Below are 11,777 nucleotides of genomic sequence, written 5' to 3'. Positions count from 1 at the left end.
CATACATATTAGACATAACCAACGCTTGCAACATCTCCCTCTCTGACCAGCACCATTTTGCTAGACTAAATAGCCTTCAGTCACACCAGCCCCCTAGCTCCAATACAGCGCAACCATCTAACTGGTGTTCCTACCATCTTTCAACAAGTCACAACACCAGAGACTGCATACAGAAACAACAAATGCAAGCACAACACCACATTATCCCTTGCTCAGTTCATGGAACTACTTCCCACACGGATTCTCACTGTAGAACGCAGCAATACCATCACCCGCAGTCAACACACCACACTACCCCTTGCTCAGTTCATGGAACTACTTCCCACACGGATTCTCAATGTAGAGCGCAGCAATACCAACACCCGCAGGCACAACACCGCGCTACCCCTTGCTCAGTTCATGGTACTACCTCCCACACAGATTCCCAATGTAGAGCTCAACAACAAATCAAACAACCCACGCCCCCCAGACCCCCCAACATGTCAAAACCAACACGGCCAGGCAAATACTGCAACCTACACAAAACCACAACTCACTCCAACGAGGAATGTTCTCAACAAAAATCACAACCACAACCTCATCAGAGAACAAACAAACAAGTTACCGCACCTCGACAAACACAACACATACAACTCAACACCGATTGGGGGAACGTGCACCAGCCTCACGCACCAGACCACCATAGGAACGTCCGACACACCACACAACTATATCACCCTAAAGGTGACATTAGATCAAATTACTGTTGACATGATGGTTGATACAGGAACAAACCTGAACCTCATCCCCAGAGCTCTCTATGAAGCACTAAATGACCCACCCCAAATTCAGTATTCAAATACGGAAGGCCTACTGATAGAAGGATCAACCATATCACTTCATGATATGATTGATATAAATATAGAAGTAAACAATTCCCAGGTAGGCTTCACATCCTTCCACTTAGCTGATGAATGGAGTCTCGACCAACAAGGTATAATAGGTTTAAAGTCCCTACGAGACTGGAAGTCCATCATCAACTTAGATACCAACAAAATCTCCTTCCGAGATGAAAGTAATGAGTCAACACTTCCTGAAACACCCGACCCAGACACACAACCTCTTTCATATCTATCTAGCTTAAATAAACCCTCTCCAACTAAGAGCTACTCATTCCGTCCACCACCTTATGTCACCTCAAAAGCACTGATGTCTAACACAGTCATCATACCCCCTAGACATTCAATAACAGTTCCACTATACATACCCGGAGCAATAGAACATCAGGATGTCATAATTGACCCAGATACGTCAAGAATAAATAACATAACCCTAGAATCTTCATGGGATGTAGTGTCAGAAAATAAACACACCCTAGCTATGTTAACGAATCTCTCAGACCAACACCGCAAAATTAAAGAGAACACATAAATTTGTTCAGTCCATCTCCATAATTCCCCAATCCAGGAACCACTCCCTCAACACATCAACACTGTAAGACAAACACAAACCCTCACCCCACATCCACCCCAACCAAATCACAACATCAGCCAACGGAGAGATGCGTGACAAGCTACAATACATCCTACAAAGGAATAGATCGGCTATCGCCTTAGAAGGCGAACCCTTAGGCAAATGTGATATAATCAAACATCACATCCAAATTCCCCCCAACACCCCCCCCCTCATACACCCCCGCTTACCGCATACCCCACAGTAGGAAAACACAAGTCAACAACAGTGTGCACGAGATGTTACACCAAGGTGTAATTTCTCACTCAGACAGTCCGTGGAACAGTCCCCTCTTCCTAGTCCCTAAGAAAGACGGAACCTTACGCCCTGTTGTTGACTTTAGGAAAATAAATCACCTAACTCAATCTGACCCACACCCACTCCCTGCCATGCAGGATGTCTTACAAGCTATAGGTAACGGAAACACAGTATTTTCCACAATTGACCTTAAGTCAGCCTTCTGGCAAGTGGAATTGACTGATGAATCAAAACCCGTAACTGCATTCTCCACTGATAAGGGACATTTCCACTTTGAGCGTATGCCCTTTGGCCTTAAGAATGCCCCCTCAACCCAACAGAGATTAATGACTCGCATTTTCAGCGACATGATAGGAATCTCATTATTCGTCTACTTAGACGACCTCATCATCTATAGTCCCACACAAACTGACCACCTTCATACACTAGAGATTGTCCTAAAAAGACTCAAAAACACCGGACTGAAAATCCAAATAGGAAAGTGCAAATTCCTACAGACAGAACTCACCTTCCTAGGCCATAAGGTAGACGCCACAGGCATCCATACCACCCCAGATAAAATAAATGCCATAGTCAACTTCCCAACCCCCAGAAACGCAGATGAAACTAGAAGTTTCGTAGGACTAGCATCATACTATAGACATTTCATACACAAATTTGCAGAAATTGCATCCCCTCTCACCAAATTCACAAGAAAAGGCGAGCCTTTCAAATGGTCTGAAGAGGAACAGACAAGTTTCGACACCCTTAAACATGCTCTTACCACAGCCCCTGTCCTTGCCTTTCCTGACATGAAGAAAGAATTCCTTCTTTACACCGACGCCTCCTCTAAAGGAATAGGCGCAGTCTTACAACAGAAAGATGAAAACGGGAAAGAGCACCCCATAGCCTACGCAAGTAGAGTACTGAATAAGCCTGAAAGTAACTATTCAACTACCCACAAAGAAGGACTTGCATTGATATGGGGCTTGAAACATTTCAAATATCTTATACTAGGCTATAAGATAAATGTTTTTACAGACCACCAACCCCTAGTCTACCTCTTTAACTCTAAAGACTTACATGGCAGAATTGCTAGGTGGAAAACCACCTTATTGGACTTTGATCCAAAATTAACATACCTAGCTGGAAAGGCTAACGTAGTAGCCGACTCACTAAGCAGACAAATCCACATATCCACCTTAACAAAAACCTGTATTCCTATGCAAGACCTTAGAGAAGAAACAGACAAAGACCCGACATGGTCTAAAGTAAAACAACATCTACTTTCAAGAACACCCTTACAGTCCCGACCACCTGTCCCAATAGAGGAACTCAAACTGGTCGACGGAATCATAAGGAGAACCACTAACGACAGAGAAGTTACTGTCATCCCCAAAGCCCTTGTTCCCAAGGTCCTACAAATATTGCACGACAGTGCAATGGGAGGCCACTCGGGCAGGGATAAGACACTGAATACTGCTAGGCATTCTTTCTTCTGGATCAATATGAAAAAAGACATAACCACGCACATACATAATTGTGTGACTTGCAACCAATTCAGAGGACCTGACCCAAAACAACTCAATATCAAAGACATTCCACTCCCTGCTGAACCATGGGAAACACTTGGCATTGACCTACTTAAAATGCCAACGAGCCATCAAGGTTCCAATTATGTACTCACGGCAGTCGACTATCTGTCAAAGTACACAATCCTAGTTCCACTACAGGACAAAACAGCAGAGACTGTGGCCAAAGCATTGGTTAACAACATATTCTGTAGATACAACATCCCCAGGCGAATGCTGTCTGACAATGGTTCAGAGTTCAAGAACCAGGTAATGCGCGAAATAGCACATTTATATAACATAAATCAAACCTTCGCCACTGCCTACCATCCACAAGGGAATGGACTTGTGGAACGAACAAATAGAAAAGTGCTTGAAATCCTCAGACCTTTGGCCAACGATCTTTCGGATAGTTGGGAAGATTGGCTACCCCAGGTACAAGCCAGTATCAACAGCACAGTCAACTCCGCAACAAAGATGTCCCCCCATGAGATCATTTTTGGCCAAAGAATGCGCCTACCCTACCAAATATTCAACCAACCACCACCCCCCTTATACAACCTAGATAACCTTACCCAATGCCTAAAAAGAGGCATGCAAAGTATATACAAACAAGTCAGAGAAAACCTCAAAGTAGCTCAAGAAAGAAAGAAAAAAAAAACACAAACGATCATCTCCACTTAGCATAACACTTGGAGACACAGTCATGGTCAGAGACTCTAATAGATCTAACAAACTCAAACCCAAGTTCTTAGGCCCCTTCACAGTCACAACCTCACTCCCCAACAATGTTTTCCTGTTAACGGACCCTTCCGATCACACAACCGTAACCATACACGGAGAGAAGTTGAGAAAAGTTAAACTTAACCTCGACCCAACCCCACCTCCCAACTACAACTCACCTACCGCACTAACACATAACTCACCCAAGCGCAAGTCCCATCACATGACACTACGTCGACGCAACTAAACATGCACTCTAGCTCTCGCCCCTGAAGATGCAGGACGTCATGCATCCCTCAGTGGAGGTTAAAATGGCCAATTTACAATAAGAACTCCCTTCCAAACATCTATCAAACCCTCTCTACTTCCTTCCGACCACTATAACCTTAGCGAGAGTCAGATAGCCATATCCTCATTCACTAAAACATAACCTTCATCCACAGGATGCAACCCATAATCCTGCTACCCATTCTCGTCCACCTCTCACTCTCCACTCCCATACTGATACCAGGAGCAATCGTCAACAACCATGGCAGCTTGCAAGATAGCACGACCCAACTTCCATATCTGTCCAGCTTACCCCTTCCATTTCCAATTAACCAAGTCCCAACCTTGCCTCTCAGAACTCACAACACCCAAAGTCAATTTTTCCGAGACATGTGATTTTCGCTTTTCGGACAACACTCAAATACACCACACCCACGTAGGACATAAACACTTCATATTTCTTCCCCACCCCACATTAGTATCCGTAATATGCCTACACAAACCACCCTCCCATCATAAGATCAACGGCTCTATCACTCTACCAGACACCTGCCACATCTATATGATGGACTCAATGCTCCTCCCCAACAAACTCCATTACCAAGGCACTCTCAACACCACCCACGATCTAGGTCCCATAACCCAACTAACGCTTCCACCCCTCCCTAAGATCCCCGATACCATCCTCCCAAGTAAGATAGACATGGTACGTCTCCTAAATAAATCAACTACTCTTGATATGGACTCATTAGATCTACACTATAAAATTTTACCCTATGCCTCCACTGCCCTCTCAATCTTAATCATCATTTTTGTACTAGTGATACTAACAAAATACTTTTGCATGAAATAAGTCTTTGAAACAGGTTTTTTTTTCTCCTTTTCCCAAATTGCTGTAAACCTAGGTTAAGTTTTATCTTGTGTCTCACCAATATCTTATAGTGACATATATATACTCATACAAACTCGTAGATAAGTTTCCCAGAAAACATAGAATATGACTTACAAACAGTGATATGTGAAATGTCATATAAACTCTTATATGATAGTTGAAAATATATGTAATATTGGTGAAACACAACCTTATTCCCCATTCAGAGACACAACATCGCATACCCATTATTTCTGGTTCAACATGTCCTCTTGGGACCTCATAATCAATTCAACATCACCCCCCCCCCCGTCTCCACATATAACCACCCAAAGATTTTGTGTCTCTGACTATATAACCATATAATTGTATATATGTATCAATATTTTGTTAACCATGTACCATTAGGTGCCGGGTGCTACCTAACCCCAGGGGGAGGGCGATATGTATACACCACCTACATCACCACCATTTCCCACGCATTGTGAACGATGTCACAATCACCAACCAGACTCTCTGGCGCCTACCATATCCGCTCAAATCGCTGAGTCTGCATTTTAGCAGCCGAGCGCACCTCCCCGGGCGCCCACACACGGACTCACGAACACACACACATAATGGATGCCATTAGACACGACCCACATAACACACGGAAACATTACATATTAACGAGCCACCCCCCTGGATATGTATAAAAAATATAGTAGGTAATTAGTGGGTTGCCCCAGCCATGTGGGGCGACGGACTTTCAAGGTGGAATTATTAAACAAAAGGATAAAACGCACCTCAAAAATTTGCTGAGTTAGGCACTTCCGGCAACAAAAACCCGGCGCACAGCTCCAAGAGGGTCGGTCTGATAGACGTGCCCTGTGTAAAGTGGTGTACTGCAAACTCTGTGTAAAACCATGTATAATAGTGTACTGCAAACTCTGTGTAAAACGATGTATAATGCTATACTGGAAACTCTGTGCAAAGGTGTGTAGAAAGGTGTAGTGAACTCTCCTTAAGATTAACCAATAAAGTGAAGGAAACTCAAGATCGTATCTGTAATTCCAAGGAGATACGGGAAGGGTAGGTAAAAAAGAAACAGAAAATACAATGGAAATAACAGAAAGTTAAGAGTGTCCTACACAAATATAGATGGATTAATAACAGGATTGAATGAACTGAACGAGTATCTGAAGGAAAAAGAACCGGACATAATGGGAATTGTAGAGACAAAATTAAAAGGTCCACTACCACCCAACAGCATAGGACACAATGCATATAATTATTGGATTAGAAACAGAGAGATAAAACAAGGGGGTGGAGTTATGTTCCTGACTAAGAAGGATATAAATGTGAAGAGTGTCACATATGGAAAGAATAGAGTAGAGATGATTATGATAGAAGTGGAAGACAGAGATCAGAAGAGCAGAAATTTTGTAATAAATTACGTGCCCCCAAAAACAGCCTCGTGGGAAGAGAGTGAACATAAAAGTATGTTGGAAGACACAAGAATAACATTAAACAAGATAATGGAAGATGGAGGAAGAATAGTTATGATGGGCGACTTTAATTGCAAAGAAGTCTGCTGGGAAGAGATGACAGTAAAGGGTGGAGAAGACTCATGGGGAAATGTTCTACTTGAGATGATTATTGACCACACAATGACACAATGGATTCAAGAGAACACTAGGTATAGAAATGAAGAACCATCGAGACTAGACCTAATAATCACATCAGAACCTGAAATAGTGGAAAAGATAGAATACCAGGCACCAATAAGTGACCACATATTGATAGAACTGGAACTAAATGAGGAAAAATACATGAAAAGAAATGAACAATATAGAAAGGAAGATTGATGTATGAATTTTTTTTTTTTTTTTATAAAACAAGAGCATTCTTTCAAAATGAAAAATGGGAAAGAATACACAAAGAAGATACAACGGTAGAAGAGAAATGGAATATTTTGACAAAAATTTATAAAAAAGGAGTGGAAAAGTATGTCCCAAGACAAAAACAAGAAAAAGAATATGTAAAGTGCTGGTACAACAAAAGTTGTAAGGAGTTAAAAGACAAAAGAGATAAAGCTTGGACCAAATGGAAGAGAGACAAAAGACCTGAAAAATGGAAAATATACACTAGTTATAGAAATGAATAGTGTACAAGTGTGCAGAGACGAAAAAAGAAAATATGAAAAAGATGTCATAGAAAAATGTAAAGATCAACCAAAACTATTTTACAGATTTGTAAACAACAAACTGAAAAGCAAACAAGAATTAGAGAAATTACGACAAGGAGCAGTTGAGTACACAGAGGAAATAGAAATGGCAGAAATCATGAACAAGCATTTTAAATCAGTGTTTACAAGGGAGAACATACAACCTGGGGAGATTGAATGGAAAGAGAAAGTACCCCCTATGAAAGAAATAGAAGTAACAAAGAATGAAATAATGAAACACTTGAGTAATCTTGATGTCAGAAAATTGCATGAACCAGGTGAAATAACAAACTGGATTTTGAAAGAATGCAGGAATATTCTGGCAGACAAAATACATAGCATAATAAACAGTTCCTTGAAAGAAGGAAAAGTTCCAAAAGATTGGAAAAAAGCAAATATAGTATCTATACATAAAGGGGGAAATAAAGAAGGCCCTACCAACTATAGAACAGTCTCTCTAACAAGTACAATAGCAAAAATTTGTGAAAGAATTACCAAAATAGATTGGTAAAATATTTAGGAAAAAATGTGCTAAATCCAAGGCAATTTGGATTCAGACAAGGACGATCATGTGTCACCAATTTAATATTTTTCTATTCAAGACTAATAGATATAATACAAGAGATGGATGGGTTGATTGTGCATTTCTAGACCTAAAAAATGCTTTTGACAGAGTACCACATAAGAAGTTGCTTAAGAAATTAGAAACTGAAGGAGGAATACAGGGCAAACTGCTTAAATGGATGGAAGACTTTTTGCAAGAAAGAAAAATGAGAGTAGTGATAAGAGACAAACACTCAAAATGGGATGAAGTAATAAGTGGTGTTCCACAAAGAACAGTTTTGGCCCCAATAATGTTTGCTATATATATTAATGATATGGATGAAGAAATTGAAAGTTATATGAGCTTCTTTGCAGATGATGCAAAACTATTAAAAAAAAGTGAACACAGAAGATTTTGAATCACTACAGAGTGATCTAAATAAAGTCTGGGAATGGAGCAGGAAGTGGGAGATGGAGTTCAATACTAAAAAGTGTAGTACAGTATAAGCTCTTTTAACCGGCACGAGTGGGACCAAAGACGTGCCGGAAAGGGGAAATCCCAGTTATGAGAAGGAATATTAAAAAAATACATTTATTGCCTTTATTCATAGAGTACTTAAATAAAATTCATTCAATGGCTTCACTTTTGTTGTTTATTTATTTACCAGTATATTCATATTTATCTATCTTTATTTATTTTCATGAAATCACTTATGTCTCTTTGTTTAGAATTTTTGTCTCTGCATTAAAAATTCATTTTGAAGACAGTGAAGAGACATCACATCGTGAGTCCCCATGTAGGTGCACTGCTCTGCAAACTTGATAAATGTTGCCAATCCTTTAGCAGCATCCTTCCACGTTACTCTTGGCTCTGGGTCATCTTCCTCTTCACTATCAGCCTCTGTTTCCTTACCATGCTTCTCCTCAATCACTGCCTGAATGATTTCGTCGTCAGTTAGTGTGGGGGTGATAGCTTCGTCATTGTCGACCTCCATCCACTCCTGAAGAGCTTCATCAGTGATGCTAAACTTAGCACTACCACGCATATCCTTCAACTCAGCCATCACTGCAGTGAGTTCCTGGAAGTGCACCCCGTTGTTTGCTGTCGGTATGTGTTTGTGTGTTGAGAGAGTTGCTAATAGACAGTCGCACGCTTAACATCAGGCGTCTTATTACAGTGGGCACTGGGCCTGACGGAGCGGTGGGACTTGTGGGAGATGGCGGGAAAGATGCGCGCCTCTAGCGGCGGCGGGAGTGGTGCGGGAATTTTAAATTTTATTTTTTCAAATTCTTACATTTTTATACAAAATTGTTATTTCCTCGTGAATAATATGCCGGTTATAAGAAGGAGCCGGATACGAGAAAAATGGATAAAAGAGCTTTTACTGTATAATGGAATTTGGAAAAAGCAAAAACAGAATAACAGGATCATATAAATTGGGAGAAGAAAGAATAAAAAAAGTTGAAAATGAGAAGGACCTGGGAGTCATTGTTATGAATAATATGTCACCTGAGAAACAAATAAATAAGATTTTTGGTGAAACTTATAATTTAATAAGAACAATCAAAGTGGCATTTACATACCTGGATGAAGAAATGGTGAAGAAAATACTAATCACTCTGATAAGACCAAGATTGGAATATGCAGCAATGATGTCGTCACCATGTACAACATTTTTTATAAAAAAACTTGAAAGAATACAAAGAGCAATTACAAAATTGGCACCAACACTCAAAACTATCATATGAAGAGAGACTAGCAAAACTTGAGCTACAGACACTAGAGCAAAGAAGAGAGAGAGGAGATTTCATAGCTATTTACAGAATCATGAAAGGCATAGAAATTATTGATAGAGAGGACCTAATAAAATGGGATGATAGAAATACAAGAGGACACGGAAAGAAAATTAAGAAAGACAGCTATAGAAGAGATCTAAAAAAGAATAGCTTTCCTCACAGAGTAATAGACAGTTGGAACAAGTTAGATAAGAAAGTAGTGTGTGCAAAAACAATACATGAATTTAAAAATAGTTTAGATAAAATGAGATATGAAGACGGGACACCACGAGCATAGCTCCCCTTCCCGTAAAGTGTAGGAGCAGTGTGGTGGCCTGTACATGTAAACAAACCCTCGACCAATCAGCGTGCAGCTCAAGCCAACAAAAATGGCTGCCGCCCGTGACATCACGGGGGTGCGTGATAGCAGCCACACAATATGAAAATTTGGGCTTGAGATGTGCGATAGTAGCCAATTTGATGTGCAATATGGAAATTGTGTCAGCTTTTCAAATATGCGCAATAGCAGTAAAACGCGACAGCTGAACGGGCGATAGCTAGGGGATAGGTGTGTATATATATATATATATGTATATATATATATAATATATATATTTTTTACCATTCTGACATTACTTGCATAAACCCTCACATGAAATGTGAAGATTGGTCCTCTCTTGTTTCCTGTCAATACAGTCAATCCATCCCCAAATCACCCCTCTTCTGGGAAAGACTGTCACCTTGGTATGTACATTGTTCTCCAACTCTGTCATCCATGCAACTTCACTGACATCCTGACCATAAGCTCTTATGACTTAATTCACTCGATCCACCCACTTTTCCCATGATTAAACTATTGCTCTCACTTCTGACACCACTAATTGATGTATCCACCAAGGATATATCTATTTTCATTCTTGTGATGTGGATAAAACACCTCATACTGCCTTGCTCCTCTATACCAATCCTATCTGTACTCATTCATGCATGAATCCTGAAGTTCCTTATGTATGATATTTTATCAATGTGTATTATATATATATATATATACATACATATACCAAGGCTTTTTCCCCCTTACAAGGGAGGTAGCCAAAAAGGAAAAGGCATAAAAACATTCCCACCCATTCCATCCCTGAATACACTCCACACCCCTCCACCCTCCCTCTTATCTTAGCACCTCCAGGATGATGGGTCATCCCTGCACCTTGTCCACTGCCCTGGGTCAGAAGCAGTGTCGCCAGACACAGCAAGGCCGCTTCATTAAATCGGCGACCCCCCCTCTCCGTCCCCCCATGCATAAAGGAGAAGACAGGGAGAAATCCCTTCGGGCTGCGTCAAAATTTGCTCACACATACTACCTCACCCCCCATCCCCCCCGCCCATTCCACCTCATGCATCACAACATCATCCATATACAACCATTCTCCATTCACCCCTGTCTTCTGTCCTCTCCCGTCCTTCCTCAACAGACATTCCCCTCTTCCCCAAAGCCCCCTTCACCCCATCCATCCACCTCATCCTAGGACGTCCCCTCATGTTCACTCCCTCCACATCTGCCTTCCATACCTCTTTTAGTAGTCTTTCTTCACTCATTCTTTTCATGTGTCCAAACCATCCTAATACTCTTTCATCAACCCTATCTCTCAACTCCCTTTCCACCCCCGTTCTTCTCCTCACCTCCTCATTTCTCACTCTATCTAGCCTAGTAACCCCCATCATACTTCTCAGACACCTCATCTCAAACACATTCAAACTCTTTCTCTCTTCCTCTCTTATGTTCCATGTTTCTGCCCCATACAGTGCTGTTGGCACAATCACTCTTTAATAAAGTCTCCTCTTAGCATCCATTCCCAAATGTCTATTCCTCATTACACTCTTCAATCCACCAAGGCATTTACTCGCTTCTCTCAATCTACATTCTACCTCCACCTTCACTCCACCTTTTCCTGCCACATTTGCACCCAAGTATCTAAAACTATCCATTTCCTCCAGTCGCTCTCCCTTAATGCTCACTTCCAGTCTACTGCCACTTTCACCCCTTGTACATCTCATCACCTTACTTTTACCCACATTTATCTTCAGCTTTCTT

This window comes from Oratosquilla oratoria, chromosome 41 (genome assembly GCF_046742065.1).
Source record: "Oratosquilla oratoria isolate Oo_2021 chromosome 41, ASM4674206v1, whole genome shotgun sequence".
Classification (NCBI taxonomy): Eukaryota; Metazoa; Arthropoda; class Malacostraca; order Stomatopoda; family Squillidae; genus Oratosquilla; species Oratosquilla oratoria.
This window is presented reverse-complemented; position numbering follows the sequence as displayed.